The following is a 15,593-nucleotide window of genomic DNA, read 5'->3' as shown; positions in this document are numbered from 1 at the left end:
TTCTTGGCTTTACCATTTGCACAGCATGTGGGTTACAGCAAATATGGTTAACTGCATAAACATTGTAAATTTCCTGTCAGTTGCCTTATAAAGAACAAACATGCTTAAAAGCAGTGCACAGTGGTCAACAACATGGAAGGTAATGACTGCAGAAATTATACATGATAACCAACTGTTTGTGTAGTAAAAGGTGTAAATATGTTGCATTACCCAATAGATAAGCTTGGTAAAGTGGTGTTGCAGTTCCACAGTAGTTATTTTCACTGAGGAATAGTCATAATGAGTATTAACACAAGAAGTATATGTTCACTGTTGCATGTTATATTTGGTCTTTCCCTACCTGTGTGTAAACACGGTTCACTACTTAAGGAAAAAATTGAGACATTTTATTTGGTTTGCCTTCCTTTGTATAAACAGGATAGGAGGTGATGCTTGGCCATCAGCACCCTGGAAAGTACTGAATATAGATAATACATCTGCAGCCTAGCTTTCCCTGTGGTACCAGGTATAAGTTAATAACCACAGCACAAATGACCCATGATTCTAATACAGCACACTCCACTTTTTTTTAGTAAGGATGTCTCAATATACATTTTCACAATTTAAAGGTAATAATACCTACAAATAGCAATGTATAGCAGGTTGATTGACCATATGCATAGTATCATATGTATTATATGTGTAACTGGTTTAGCATGACAATGATGATTAGGCAATAAAATGTGTTTTTATACATATGATGGACTTCATAGTTTACTGACAATCATCAACACCCCTTCCTTAACCCCAGTATAACATTGAACTGTTCAGTATAACATTGAGCTGTTCTGAACTGTTTGTAAATTTCTTGGAGGCCATTGTTTGCTTGGGCTCAAGGGAAGTCTCTGTGTTCATCAGTGGCAGTGATAAACATTGAGCAGCCTTCATGCCCCTGTGGGAGTGGTTACTGCCTTGAAACTGTAGTTTTATTGGCCATTTTGGGTCAATTCCAAACTCCTTGATCTCCATCTCTTAAAACCCGATTGCCTCGTGGTTTTGGCATCTTTTTGGACTTGTTGGCTGTTGGTGAAGCACCCACCAAGAGGAGAAAATGCTGAGAGAAGAAAGGAGCCACTTTTGAGATTTTAAGTATTTTGCTTCAGATTATTTGTTAAGTTTTTCTGCATTGCCACCTACTTTTGAGCATTTTCTGGCTTGTTAAACTTGATTTCTGTGTTGGTAACTGTATTTAGAACACAACCTAGAGCTGATTACTGAATTTCCTGCCTGCACTTATTTTTAAAATCATTTTTTTCCTAAAACTTGCATTTTATCTGTCTCTGGCCTAGCACTCAAGTGTGGGGTCATTTACTGCACTGTTCTAACTTGTTGATACTTGTGAACCTCTGCTTTCCTTAAAAAAAAAAAAAAAAACAAAACAATCTTGCTTTTTTCCCACTTTTCTGAGATTTAAAAAAGTTCAGTTACAGATTTGCTGTTCTGAACTGTTTGTAAGTTTCTTGGAGGCCATTGTTTGCTTGGGCTAAAGGGAAGTCTCTGTGTTCATCAGTGGCAGTGATAAACATTGAGCAGCCTGCCTGCCCCTGTGGGAGTGGGTACTGCCTTGAAACTGTAGTTTTATTGGCCATTTTGGGTCAATTCCAAACTCCTTGATCTCCCTCTCTTAAAACCCTCTTTTGCGGTTTTGCGCGTTTTTGCGCATAGCGCAACATCGGGCAGGGCTGCCTAATTGGGTTGAAACTATTCCTGGCTCCACAAAGTCTGCTCTTCACTTTTTCCCTTAGAACTGCTCTATCTCTCAAATTAAACACCATATTCTCATTCTAAGGCCCCTCACTGGTCCAAATAAGTAATCTTACAAGTTAGCACTAATAAACCATAAGCGCTACTTACTCTTATACTCTCTACGATTACCTTGTCCCCTATTGGTCCGTTTTAATTCAGTTCCCTATATTACTCTAGCATGTCCAAAGGTCAGTCAATGGTTTCCTCTCCAGTCCAGCTGGTGAATCTGGGAATTTTGAGGCAATGTTACAACTGTCTCATATACACGGACAACCCCCTCCTCCTCCAAACAAGTTCAAATATATGTGAGAGATGCAACCATATAGCCAAACTGGAGGCTGAGCTCTCTCATCTCAAAACTGGTGTAACCAGTCAGGAGGAGAAGGTAACCTCACACAACACAATTCCAGTATCACATAGTCCCACCACAACAGCAAACCAAACACATAAAAACACAAAAACATACTCGGAGGCTCTAAATAAAAATCTACCTAAGCAACAGAGACCTCCAAAGCAGACATCCAAGCAAACGCTACCCCAAAACAAAACACGTACAACACATAGCACACAAAGTCAGTGTGTCAAGCAGTCACAGCCCTTAAGGCTGAATAACACACCTGATACTCTTGTAATAGGTGACTCTATTGTCAGACACACTGACGTCCCACTCACCAAGCTGAATAAAGAGAATGTCACAGTGAGCTGCCTGTCGGGTGCTAGGATCTGCCACATAACGCAAGCACTCAGGTCACTCCAAAGCAAATACAAATATGACTCAGTCATTGTACATGCTGGCGTGAATGACCTGAGATGTACCTCCCTGGACTACATGAAAAGAGACATAGAGGAGCTCTCTGATCATGTAGCCCAGGCCGGTATGACCCTGACCTTGAGCAGCATCTTACCCTCACCTAGTATGATGCCACAGTATAAAGACAAAATGATTGATTTTAACAATTGGCTAAAATTTTGGTGTCATTCAAAGGGGATCCAGTGTCTGTCAGCCTGGGATGATATGCTCGACAAGCCACGTTGCTTCGCTAGGGACGGCTTGCACCTGTCACCCCTGGGCTTTCGGATATTGGCAAAGGCTCTTGCCACCCCATAGTGCCTTTTTTAGGCAAGGCTCAAAAGTCAAACCCACCTACATAGACAGCACAAGGAACAAGAAACTAAGGGTAATGCTGCTAAACGCCAGAAGTCTTAACCTCAAGATGCATGCACTCAAAGCTCTCCTCAGTATGGAGAACATCGATATCTGTGCAGTGACAGAAACCTGGTTCAAGGCTCCAGAGAGCACCCCAGCACTACCAGGTTATACTTCATATCATGCTTTTCGGCCCCAAAACCCGGACTGAACCACAAAAGGAGGGGGAGTTTCCATATTTATCAAGGATATCCACACCTCCAGGTTAGTGGCATTGCACGAAGTATAGGAGACCATCCATGTGCAACTGACAGTGGGCAAGACTGCTTTTCAGTTTATAGCATCCTACAGACCACCCTCTCAAAGTCAGGAATCCCACTCGGCTTTCCTGAAAACATTGGAGAACATGAAGATCTCTCCAAACACCATTATATTGGGCGACTTCAACTACCCAAACATAGACTGGGAGCATTACTCAAGCCCCAGCACCTTAGCCCAAAGGTTCTTGGAATTTATAAACTCAAATGCTATGGAACAACTAGTCACCACTCCCACAAGAGGGGAAAACATACTAGACCTGATCATTACCAACATGGGGACTCTATGCTCCATACCAGAAGTATATCCCTCATTGGTAAGATCAGACCATAAATTAATTTCACTGGATATCCACATCCCGACCCCACCCCCAGCCTAGAAGACCACAGTGAAAAACTTCTCAAAAGCAAACTTCACACTTCTCAAAACCAAAGTGGAATCCTTCAAGGCCCCAGGGCCAGTGGAAACTACGGCCCAAACTGCAGAATCCTATATAAATGCATTCTACAGACATCTCCAGGAATGCATGGATCATGCTATCCCAAACAAAATCAAGACCCAATCATCCAAAGGCAGGCGTCCAGTCTGGTGGACCCAGCCATAAATAAACTGTACAACAGAAGGAGGAAGCTACTACATGATAGAGCAAAATCCCTAAAAGGGAAGGCATCTCTGATCAGTACTAGCAAAAAATTACGATCCCTCATAAAATCCTCCAAGGCCAGCTTCGAGAGAAAAATTGCACAGGACATTAAAGACAATCATAAGGTTTTTTTCAGTTATGTTAGGAACCTGGCATGCAACTCCCAGACTTGTTCTGAGTTGATTCTAAATGACAAAAAATACACTGAACCCACAGACATCGCCAATATCCTGGCAGACAGGTTCAGTGCAAACTTCTCCACCCCCTCCCCCCCAAAAGAGCAAGTATCTATCCCGGCAGAGTGCAGCCTCTGAAACATCTCTGATGCTCAGGTGAAGGCCGCCCTCTCCAAAGCAAAAAACACTGCTTCCATGGGACCAGATGGCGCCCCGGGTTGCGTCCTACATGAACTCCAAGAAGAAATAATCCCCCAAGTAAAACTGCTGTACAATCTCAGCCTCACTACAGGATATGTGCCCAAAGAATGGCGTACAGCAACAGTGGTCCCACTCCACAAAGGTGGCGCCTCTGCGGACCCTGGAAACTATCGCCCCATAAGCCTGACTAGCCTAGTCTGCAAGGCTATGGAGAGGATCATCATGGAACTCATAAACAAAGACATTGGGGACCTACAGACACTAGATCCTACCCAGTTTGGCTTCGTCAAGGGCAGATCCTGCCTTTTGAACCTGGTCGATTTCTTCGAAACAGTCACCAAAGCCATAGATGAAGGGAAGGTAGTCCACACAGCCTAACTGGACCTCGCAAAGGCATTTGACACAATACCCCACTCGGGCATCATAGATAAGCTATCCAGCCTAAATATAAACCCCTATGTCACAAGATGGGTCGCAAACTGGCTCAAAGACAGAACCCACAAAGTCAGAGTTGCTGGAGCCATGTCAGACTCGAAACTGGTCACAAGTGGCGTCCCACAAGGTTCTGTCCTTGGACCTCTCTTGTTCGGTATTTACTTTTCTGAGGTACAGGCCAACGTGGGAGGACTATGGCTCACCAAGTTCGCAGATGACTGCAAACTGGGCGCCATAATCGACTCTCCAGCTGACACAAACATCCTTCAAAAGGTCTCAGAGACGGATAACTGGTGCCAGAGCCATGGTCTAAAGCTAAATGCCAAAAAGTGTATAGTCATACCCTTTGGCAAAAACAATGTGCCCACAAATTACCACATAGGTGGTAACCCATTAAGTACAGAGAAAGTAATTAGGGATCTGGGGACCCAAGTTGATAGCAATCTCTCCTTTGACAACCACATTGCGAAAGTGGTTAGAAAGACCTTCTACATAGCCCACCTCATCATGAAAGGATTCACATCTAGATCAAGAGAGGTAATCGTGCCCCTTTATTCATCCCTCATTAGGCCCATCATAGAATACAATGCCCCCTTTGGGATGTACCTTACCCGACACCTGCAGCAATTAGAAAGACCCCAAAAGTACCTCACCAGGAGGATCAAGGGACTCAAACAGATGCCATATGCTGCTCGGTTAAAAAAACTCCAGCTCTACTCAGTTGCATACCATCTACTTCGAGGCGATCTATGCCTGACATATAAAGCTATGTCCAACCCAGAATTAATGGACATGCTCCACCTCAGTAAATCTAAATCCCTTAGAGCCACGCACTCGAGGGACTTGAACCTCAGCACAGAAATAAATAGAACATGCTGGAGGGACAGATTCATAACCCAGAGGCTCCCTTCGCTCTGGAATAGAATTCCAATTCATTTTAGGCAGAGCACCTCACTGACTCTCTTCAAGAAGAATCTTGATGAGTGGATGGGGGATCGTAGGTTTGTCCCGGGGATTACTTCCGTGTCACTATTAGACAGAGGCACAGTAAACTAAACTTTAAAAAGGGCACAGTATACTCAAATCAAGGGGTGGCGTAAGCCAAACACAATTGGGCTAGGCTTATAAATGCCCCAGGGCAGATAGCCTAGTATGAACCTATGAACCTATGAACCTATAAAACAGAAAGTATTGTGTGGTCTGTACCAGAACCCCAAAATCTATTACTAAAGTAATACAAGTCTAGCCATTTCCAATTTATTGTCAGACATTAGTCCTACATCACATGTGAGAATGCATAAGCCAGGACCTTGTCATGTCACACACATACAGGCTTAATTGAAGTATAGCACCAGTCACTCTTTAAGGTGTATATTTGTACTGACCATGTTTGGCAAACATTTATTATGTGGCAATGAGGAAATATCACCTATGTGAAAATGTTTGCATTCTCTTTTTCACATAGGTTTGAATCCCACATTGTACAAATTACTTTTAACAGTGTATAAGGCCCCACAAAATATGTGTCAAGTCATCCAATTGATCTCTCCAAAGTCGTGACTTAAAAGCCAAGTCATTTAACATATCAGTTTTAACCACTGGAAAAAGTGTGACCAGGTATAGTAGTACACATGCAATAAATTAATGGCAAATGGCAAATTTTCATTGCAGTTTCATAAACTCTCTTCCTGTTTTTTTGGCAATGTTTCTCTCCACTTAACATTATACAAATGCAGTTGTCATGGTTGTGCATGTTTGAGCACTGTTCTCAAAACCCAGTATGACGAAGCGATATAAAAATGCTTGCACTGTTGTTGGTGGACCTTTGCAGACATGGAGATGGGAAGGATGGTGCCAAATTAAGGGTATATGGATGGGCTGTGGAGGAGTCAAAAATATCTGTTGCACTCCTTGTGAAGTGCTACAGCCATAGGCTGCTGCAAGGGGATGATACCAGGTCTCAGTATAAGGCTGAGGCTTGGAATAGCCAAGCTAAAACTGTCTCCAGGGTAAGTGGCACACCACGCACTGGGAAATAATGCAGGCACCATTACAGTGACCTGAAAAGGTGCAACCAGGCACACCTTGACCAGTGGCTTGACAAGGTTAGAACTGCTGACATCCCACAGTTGTGTAAGTATACAGATAAAGCAACTTTAAATGTTATGGAAATCTATAAATAGCCAAAACTGGTATGCATAATGCTTTCATGTCCCTTTTCCTGTCCTTTATTCTACAGTTGCACAGGATATTTCACTGAACAGAGATGCACATGCTCTAAGACTGGACAGATTCAGAGAGGCAAGGGGTATGTATGTAGCACAAATGAACATGATTGTATTAAATGTATTAGTATTTCATAGATTAGTAACAAATTAAGCATGCAGAACTTAACTGTAAAAGAATGCATGCATGTTTTCATCTATACCTCTTGGTAATTGTATTAGCAAGATTAATACTGTATTCAGAGTAGATGGATTAAATTTCCATAAGAAACTTATACATTCACGTTTAACAGACATCATTTTTATTTTTTATAAGCAGCAATATTGGGTTTAATGCCAAGTTGTTAAGTAAATGTATAGTGTAAATACACAACAGTCAAGGCAAAAAAGATAAATGGTTCACTAAAAAATAGAAGATTCAAGTGGAGTTAAAATCTAGAAATGTAATAATACATAAGCGCTTTCACAGTAGTCAAAAATAATGTTTCTTCAGACATTAAAACCAAACCAAACAGTGCTCAGTTTTAAATAAAGAAACCAATAATGTTGTAGAAAATCACATAAAAGAACATATCAATATCCTAGAAACAAAGTAAACCTTAAAAGAGCTAAAAGAAAAAAAATAGCCTACTGATTTACAGGCACAGCATAATAAAACAGCATAAGAAACACAGCATAGTAAAATAGCATGAGAAAAAACAGTAAGAGAAAACATGCATAAAAGTGCTAAATAAATTCAAACAGATGCTTACTATAAAGCATGAAAATGCATATATAAAAATATATATAAAAGCATACATAAGGCGTGTTCAAAAATGTTAATTATTTATGTAAAGATCTAGCTTTGTGTAGGCATTTTAACAGAATCTTATCATTCAGACACCTGCTCGTATCTGCCCTTAGTGTAATGATCCATCTTGTTTCCGATACTTCAGTTATGTTCCTGATATCCACTCCACATTCATTAACTACAGTCTTTTCCATAACAAAAAACTTAAAAGTTTGTGTTAGATTATTACCAGCTATATGCTTAGCCAGACCATTAATAGTGCTCCAAGTCCTAATGTCGTATGTATGTTCCCTTATCCTGTCTCTGACCCACCTGTTGGTCTTCCCCATATAGAGACGAACATTGGGTGCAAGAGGCAAAGTAAACTAGACCGAATGAATCACAGTTGTCTTCATCCCTAAAGGTGAACACTCTCCCAGTATCAGAGTGCATAAAAGATCCCAAAGAATCAATGTATGCACAAAAATTGGGTGTATAGTAAAATCGCAAAGAGGCATTACATTGAACGGCTCTTCAGCCACACATGAAGACCGAAGTCTGAAAATGGTGAAAACTCAGGCCAGCGATTTTTTTTCCCAGGGAAAAAAAATTGCTTGGCCTGAGCCATAGCATTGCCTTTACCCCACTGTAGTGTGATCTCGGAGTTGGTATATTTAGTTAGGGGTGATATGGGGGGCACAGCTCCCCATATCAGTGGGTGTGGGGGGGCAAAGCCCCCCATTTAGGTTATGTTTTAAATATTGTGTGCATGTTTGGTACTAGCAATTTCTTTCCCAGGGAAAGAAATTGCTGTTTTTACCATTCACAGTTTAGTGTGTTCAGTCTTTATTTGTCCGTGAAGAGGCGTTCAATGTAACGCCTCTTCGCGATTTTAATATAGACCCCAGAAATTACATCTAAGACATGGGACGGTCAAAAAAGTGCTTTCTAGAGGTCAACTATGTGTTCTGCTCCTTGGATAGCACAATAGCTGTTTAAGAGATTTCTTATTTTTAAAAGAAAAATACAGTCTTTCCCCTACTATATCCTCTATGTCTGGATTACTAACTAAAACCAGCTGGTATTTCTTTATCACTTCTGTAACTGACTTAACATTACAAGAACATTGGAATACAACCTATGTCCGTCTTACAATTTATATTAAAATCAGATGATCACTAGGCTGAGGAAAAATAGGGCTTAGCCTTAATGGGTCAACTTTGTAACCACTATACCCTCTCTCCTCAAATCTTGTCGTTAGTTCATTAAGCTCACCCATGAATCTATCATCTTCAGCATTCTTCCTTGTCATTCTCTTGCCTTGACCCTTTAGTATATTCTTAAAAATATGTTTCAGGTGCATGCTTGTTCTGCATAATAGTGTTTCTACGGGATTCCTTTCTATATATCATGGTGCTTAAAGACTCATTGGGTTTATGATAAATGTTGACACCTAGAAAGCCAATCTCTTCATGAGACTTTTTCATACTGAATCCAAGAAAGGAAGTACTTGTATTTAGGAAAACAAGGAATGATACTAATTCATCTCGAGTGCCCTTCCAAGGTAGGAAGAGGTCTTCGACAAAGCATCTGTAAAAGTCCACCTGTTGCCACCTTGCGACTTTAAAAATAATTCATCTTCCCATACAGTCATTACCATGTTTGCATAGCTGTTTGCACTATATGTTCCCTTAGCTACCCCATCTTTCTGCAAAAACACTTCATGGTCAAATAGAAAAACATTGTTCTCAAGAACTAACTCCATCAAAAGGCAAATCAGATCAACACATTTGCATTCATAGTAGCTGTAACTCAGTAAATATTTTTAAGCATTTTACTTCCAATCATGTTGGGTATGACTGTAAACAAGGAACAAATGTCTAAGGTAAACAATAATAAATCATATATATTCATTTTCCATCCTTTCATAAACTTGAACAGATCAATCAAAAATTGCTTAGAATTCTTTAAAATGTACTGGTTTCTGTCCAAAACAGGTCCAACATTGCATTAATTTCATTACTTGAGAGGGGTCTCTCATTTATACTGATGCAGAACATGATATGAAATGTTTTTGCAGAAAGATGGGGTAGCCATGGGAATATATAGTGCAAACATCTATGCAAACATGATGAAGGTTGTATGGGAAAAGGAAACCTTTTTGAAGTCCCCGAGGTGCAACAGGTGGTCTTTTATAGAGGCTTTGTTGATGACCTCTTCCTACTTTGGGAGGGCAGTGAAGATAAATTAGCATTATTCCTTGATTTCTTGAATAATAGCATTTCCTTTTTTGGGTTCAGTATGAAAAAGTCTCATGAAGAGAATGACTTTTTAGATGTCAGAATGTGTCTTAAACCCAATGGGTCTTTAAGCAACATGGTATATAGAAAGGAATGCCATAGGAACACTTTATTACATAGAACAAGCATGCACCCGAAGCACATCTTTAAGAATATACTGAAGGGGCAAGGCATGAGAATGTCAAGGCTAAATGCTGAAGATGATAGATTTATGGGTGAGTTTGATAAACTAAGTTCAAGATTTGAGGAGATAGGGTATAGTAGTCATGAAGTTGACACTTCACTTAGTGAAGCAGTTGTTCTCAGACCCACTAAGGCTAAGCCCTATTTTTCTGCACCTAGTGATCACCCTGATGTTACTATAGGTTGTAAGAATGACGTAGTTTGTATTCCAGTGTTCTTCACTAGTAATGTTAACTCAGTTGCAGAATTGATAAAGAAATACTGGCCAGTTTTAGATAGTAATCCAGATATAAAGGATATAGTAGAGGAAAGAACACATATTTCTTTTAAAAATAAGAACTCTCTTAAAGCACGTTTTTGACAGTCTCATGTCTTAAATGTAATTTATGTATGCACATTAACACTTTAGGATCTTTTAAGCACCCTGATACTGGGAGAGTGTTCACCTTTAGGAGTGAAGCTAACTGTGATTCATTCAATTTGGTTTACTTACCCTCTTGCATCCAATGCTCATCTTTCTGTTTGAGGAAGACCAATAGGCGACATTATGTGATTGGCTACAGCATTATTGCTCTCTCTAAAACTGAGCAATGTTTGGCTTGGTTTTAATGTCTGAAGAAGCAGCATTTTTGACTACTACAAGAGCACTTACATATTATTAAATTTCCAGATTTTAACTCCACTTGAAGCTTGGTTTTTGACTGCCACTTTGTTTTGGTTCACTCTTATGTGTTTTTGGACTTAATGTATAGTGTCTTTAAAAGCATATATGGAATATCGATATATTCCAAGCATTACTTATAGCAATTCACATTCCTTTTTGGGATTGGGAAAGCTGTATAGCTAATATAATAGTAATGTAATAATAAAAGTATATTTATTGTAATAAAGCATGAATGTGACATATAATGGCTCTAATCATCTCTTTTCTTTTTTGTCTCAGCCCCACCCATTATTTTTTAATGGTAACCATACCTCTCAACCTCTTAACACAAGAAATCTGGACAAAACCTAAAATAATGGGGGACAAAGGACCAAAAATAGGGACAGATTTTAAATATTGATCTTATAAACTTAGAAAGCTGCTTGAAAAGAGGATTTGTGTTAGCATACACGTTCTGAGAGATATGAAGTTTGAAACTCAAATATATGTCATTATTTAGTGACTTCAATCTTCCATGATTTGCCAGAAAAATATCATTATTTAGTGACTTCAGTCCTCCATGATTTGCCAGAAAATCACAAATTCTATGAAGAATAGACCAAATATCTGAGGCAAAAATCTGGACATTCTGCAAAAATCTGGACAGTTGATAGGTATGATGGTAACACACCATTCTGATGTCATACTTTTCTGCCAACAATCCAAATGCTTTTCAGCACAGGGAGGTAGGCCAAAAACTGGAGTTCAGCCTGCCAACCCTCCACCGGCTGCCACACCAACACCCAACATATCTGGGACCCAACCTGGCAACACTACCTCTGCAATCACTACACTACCTGCCACATCCAGATCAGGTAGCATTGCTGCAATATAGTGCAATACAAGTCAATATAATACAGTGCTGGTGGTAGTGATGATTATATCACCTGTCAGCAGCTGCTAGGGATGGTGCATGATGTCATAGAAACTGGCCTTGGTACCACATCAGTCGCCTGGAGATGTCACTCATTAGACTGAAAAAGAGACCCCCACATCTAGCAGTCTCACAGGGAACTGAGGAAGGGAACAGTGATGACAGTTCTGAGGGTGAAGACTAAATTCTCTGTGTTCCCATGTTTGACAGGCATGGGCCTCCAATGTCCCCTACCTATTCCCGATTATATGGTACCCCAACCTTTTGTGTCCATCATCATCCCTGTGTCTGTCTTGTTTTTCCTGTTTGTCTCACATGTTTCCTCACCTACCCTACCTACCTGACCCTGACATTCCTATGTCCCTTCTTCAACATGCATCTCTTCTTGAAATCCAAAACAAAAGCAGAAAAAATGGGCACCTGTCCCCCAAAAGAAAAAAATGTTGTCCCATGCATAGCACTTCACATTGCATGTCTTTTTGGCAAACTTGATTTGGTCCAATTGGCTATGCAAAATTATTGTGTTGTTGTCACCCATCTGTGTTGTGGCGACAGTCCAAATTCATCCAGTTTTCTGTACATGTTCACATTATGGTGTAAAAGAAGTGGATAGCAATGGTTCTTTCCTAATCCAATCCTGCAGTCTCCTTTACATCTTTAATCTGGTGAAAATTATACAATCACACACACATGGCCAGAAATGGGCAATAATAAAATTTCCATCTTTTGTCCTCTGCATTTACGCAAAGTTTGGCATCTTACACGAATGCTGAGCAGTGGTGAATGGCTCATCATGGCCTATGGAAAAACCTAGTGAGTTTTTGCCATCTGCTGCACTAGTCCAGTTATCACTGCACAATGCTGCTTAAACTTGGTGCGCTAACAGAATATAGAGTTAAAGCAGAGTAAAGGCAGTACTTTGAAACATTTACTCTAACAGTTATTTAGACTGATGGAAGTAACAAAATGCAGCTTCCTATGTGCAGTGCTGACATAACTCACCTGACTGAATTTTTTTTGCCAATACCTTCAAGGATTCAATTCCAGATGCATTTCTCATCATTTCTTAGAATGATGTTATATGTGTTTGGTATACTTAATCACCTACATATCAACAATTTGCCTTTCAAAATTCAAAATGAATCTTTTAAAATATTTCAAATATTTTGAAAGATTCATGGGATTTCATGAAGTATGTCAAACAGAATTTGTATAATGATGAGTATTTTTATCACTGTAGGCATAATAGAATTGTTTACTTCAATACCCCATGAAATATGGAATGGTTCGAAGAAGCCTTAGCAGAAAAAGAAGGCTTACTAATAATGATTTACATACTTGCCTAGAGCTAATTGTGTTGGTTGTGTTGGTTTTGAAAAATAATCTCATATATTTTGAAGGTGAATTTTTTCAGCAGCTTAATGGGATAGCAATGGCTGCAAGATGTGCGCCCACATATGCTAATATCATCTTATTGGTTTGGGAAGAGAAATAAATTTAATGCTGAATATGTAGGCTTCTGGAATTTGTAAAAACATTATTTAGAGGATTTCTCTTTGCTTTGGGTTGACAAAGAGGAAAATTTTAAAGAATTTTTAAATTCTGTATCCAACACTACTAGTTTTTTGAAATTTACATATGACATTAATTTTGATAGGATGAATTATTTGGATGTGACTGTTTATAAGGATAATGAGAGGTTTAAGTTTATGGTGTATCAAAAGGAGACTTTTACAAATTCATACCTTCTTTTACAAGTGCACGCCTCTTCCACAACATGAGGAGCATTGTTAAGGTCAGTATATAAGGAGGAGTAGCATGACTGCTGAAGACCTGAATTTTAATCACGAATGTGAATTTTTAGAAGGAATGTTTAAGGAAAGAGGTTACCCTAAAAAACTCATACATGAAGTTAGGCATGAGGTTTGTAATGGTAGGAAGGACAAATTTGCACCCCTCTTAGGAAATGACTGTCATCCTTTTACAAGCATTAATATTGAAGGTAAAGTGGGAGTAGAAGAAGAATCTTTAGAAAGTGCATTTGTGACAGACTTTAATGATGATGCCCACATTATTAGAAATATTATTGAGCTAGAGTGGTGACAAATTTGTAAGTTTATCAGATTTGGGGGCTATTATTGACAAACCCTTAAAGTGTATTTTTAGGAAAGGTTAAAATATTAAAGATTTACTAGATTGTAACTGGATAGACATTAATCATAATAGGTACAAAAAGTTGGTACTTTCAAAATGTGATTCTTGCCCTCAGTGCACCAATATTATTAATGCAAAAGGTGTATACATTGTGGGGAGTGATACATATATTATAGGAAAGACGTAATACAACTTGTAACACTAGTGGAGTGGTGTATATAGCTTTGTGAGATATATGCAATGCATTCTATATTGGTGAAACAGAAAGGAAACTCAGGAGAAGGATTTATGATCAGAGTTGTGAAATAATGACTAAAAATAAAAAGAATGCTTTATATAAACACACCCTGGTTTGCAAATCAGCAAAGTTCTTATTTTTTGTACTTGATGATGTACCAGTGGATATTAGGGGGGAGACCATGGGAGGCTAAAACGGAATACAAAGAGGGGTATTAGCAGATTATCCTGGAAACTTCTAGGCTACCAGGATTAAATGAAACAGTCTGTCTAGCCCCAGTGTTGAAACTTAGAGCCTCTCTAGATTATGATCATTGTATAACAATTATTCTTGATCTAATGGTTCTTCATATCATATTTGATTTATAAGATACATATAGGGCTGTTTATTATCCTTTTAGTTCTATATGTCACTTTTCAGGGTTATGATATAATATTTATTTTTAGATTCATGCTATTTATTAATATTTTAAGGAATTTTGCATTGTAATTTTTGATGTTTTGAACACTAAATGGAGCCAAAGGACAACTTGTGTGAATCTGAATGTGCTTGTTGTTATATATTTACTGTTTTTATTTATTTGTTAAATAAACTTGTTCAGTTTGGTTGGTCTTTCCAGTGTGCTTTTTTGGATTTCTTGAGTTTGGAGTGATTTTGAACACTTTTCCTCATCTGCTTCTGTTGTTTCTAATCTGATACTGCAATCTTCTTAATTGCTTCTCCTTTGTTCTTCCTCCTGCTTGCAGGCCATTTCACCACTTTCCTATCTACCCCATTTTCATGCCTTTAGTCAGGTCAAAAAATCCTTTACCAATGTCATAAATCATAACCGTAATAGTAATAAACTCTCCTCAGTCATCTTCCTAGATCTTTCCAAAGCTTTAAACATGGTGAACCATCAACTACTCCGGCAAACCCTAGAATTAATCTCCCTTGACACCCATGCTATACAATGGTTTAAGTCATATCTGGATGGTAGACAACAGGCAGTCCTGTGGAAAGATAACTTATCTACCCGTTTACCTATAGCATTTGGAGTCCCCCAAGCATCCATCTTAGGGCCCCACCTATTTTCCATATTCATTAGTGACTTGTAGAAAGTAATACCAGACACTACTTGTATTCAATATGCAGATGACTCAACCCTAATATGTTCCGCTACAACCCCAGAAGAACTACTGAGATTATCACAAAGCACGGTTGAAAATTGGCTCCTCTATCACTGTCTCATACTAAACCCCAAAAAAACTAAACAGCCACTCTTCTCCCCATCTCGTACGTCCTCCTCTCTAACCTTCTCCATTAAAATCTAACAATGGCACAATTATCTCACCAGACCCCTCAACCAAGCTCCTAGGAGTCATAGTTGACAACAACCTGAAGTTTGACTTACATATCAACCACACAATTAAAACAGTAAATAAAAAACTTGGCTCGCTGCA

This window comes from Protopterus annectens, chromosome 2.part0 (assembly GCF_019279795.1).
Source record: "Protopterus annectens isolate FY-2018-M chromosome 2.part0, PAN1.0, whole genome shotgun sequence".
Taxonomy (NCBI): Eukaryota; Metazoa; Chordata; order Ceratodontiformes; family Protopteridae; genus Protopterus; species Protopterus annectens.
Note: the sequence above shows the minus strand (reverse complement) of the source record.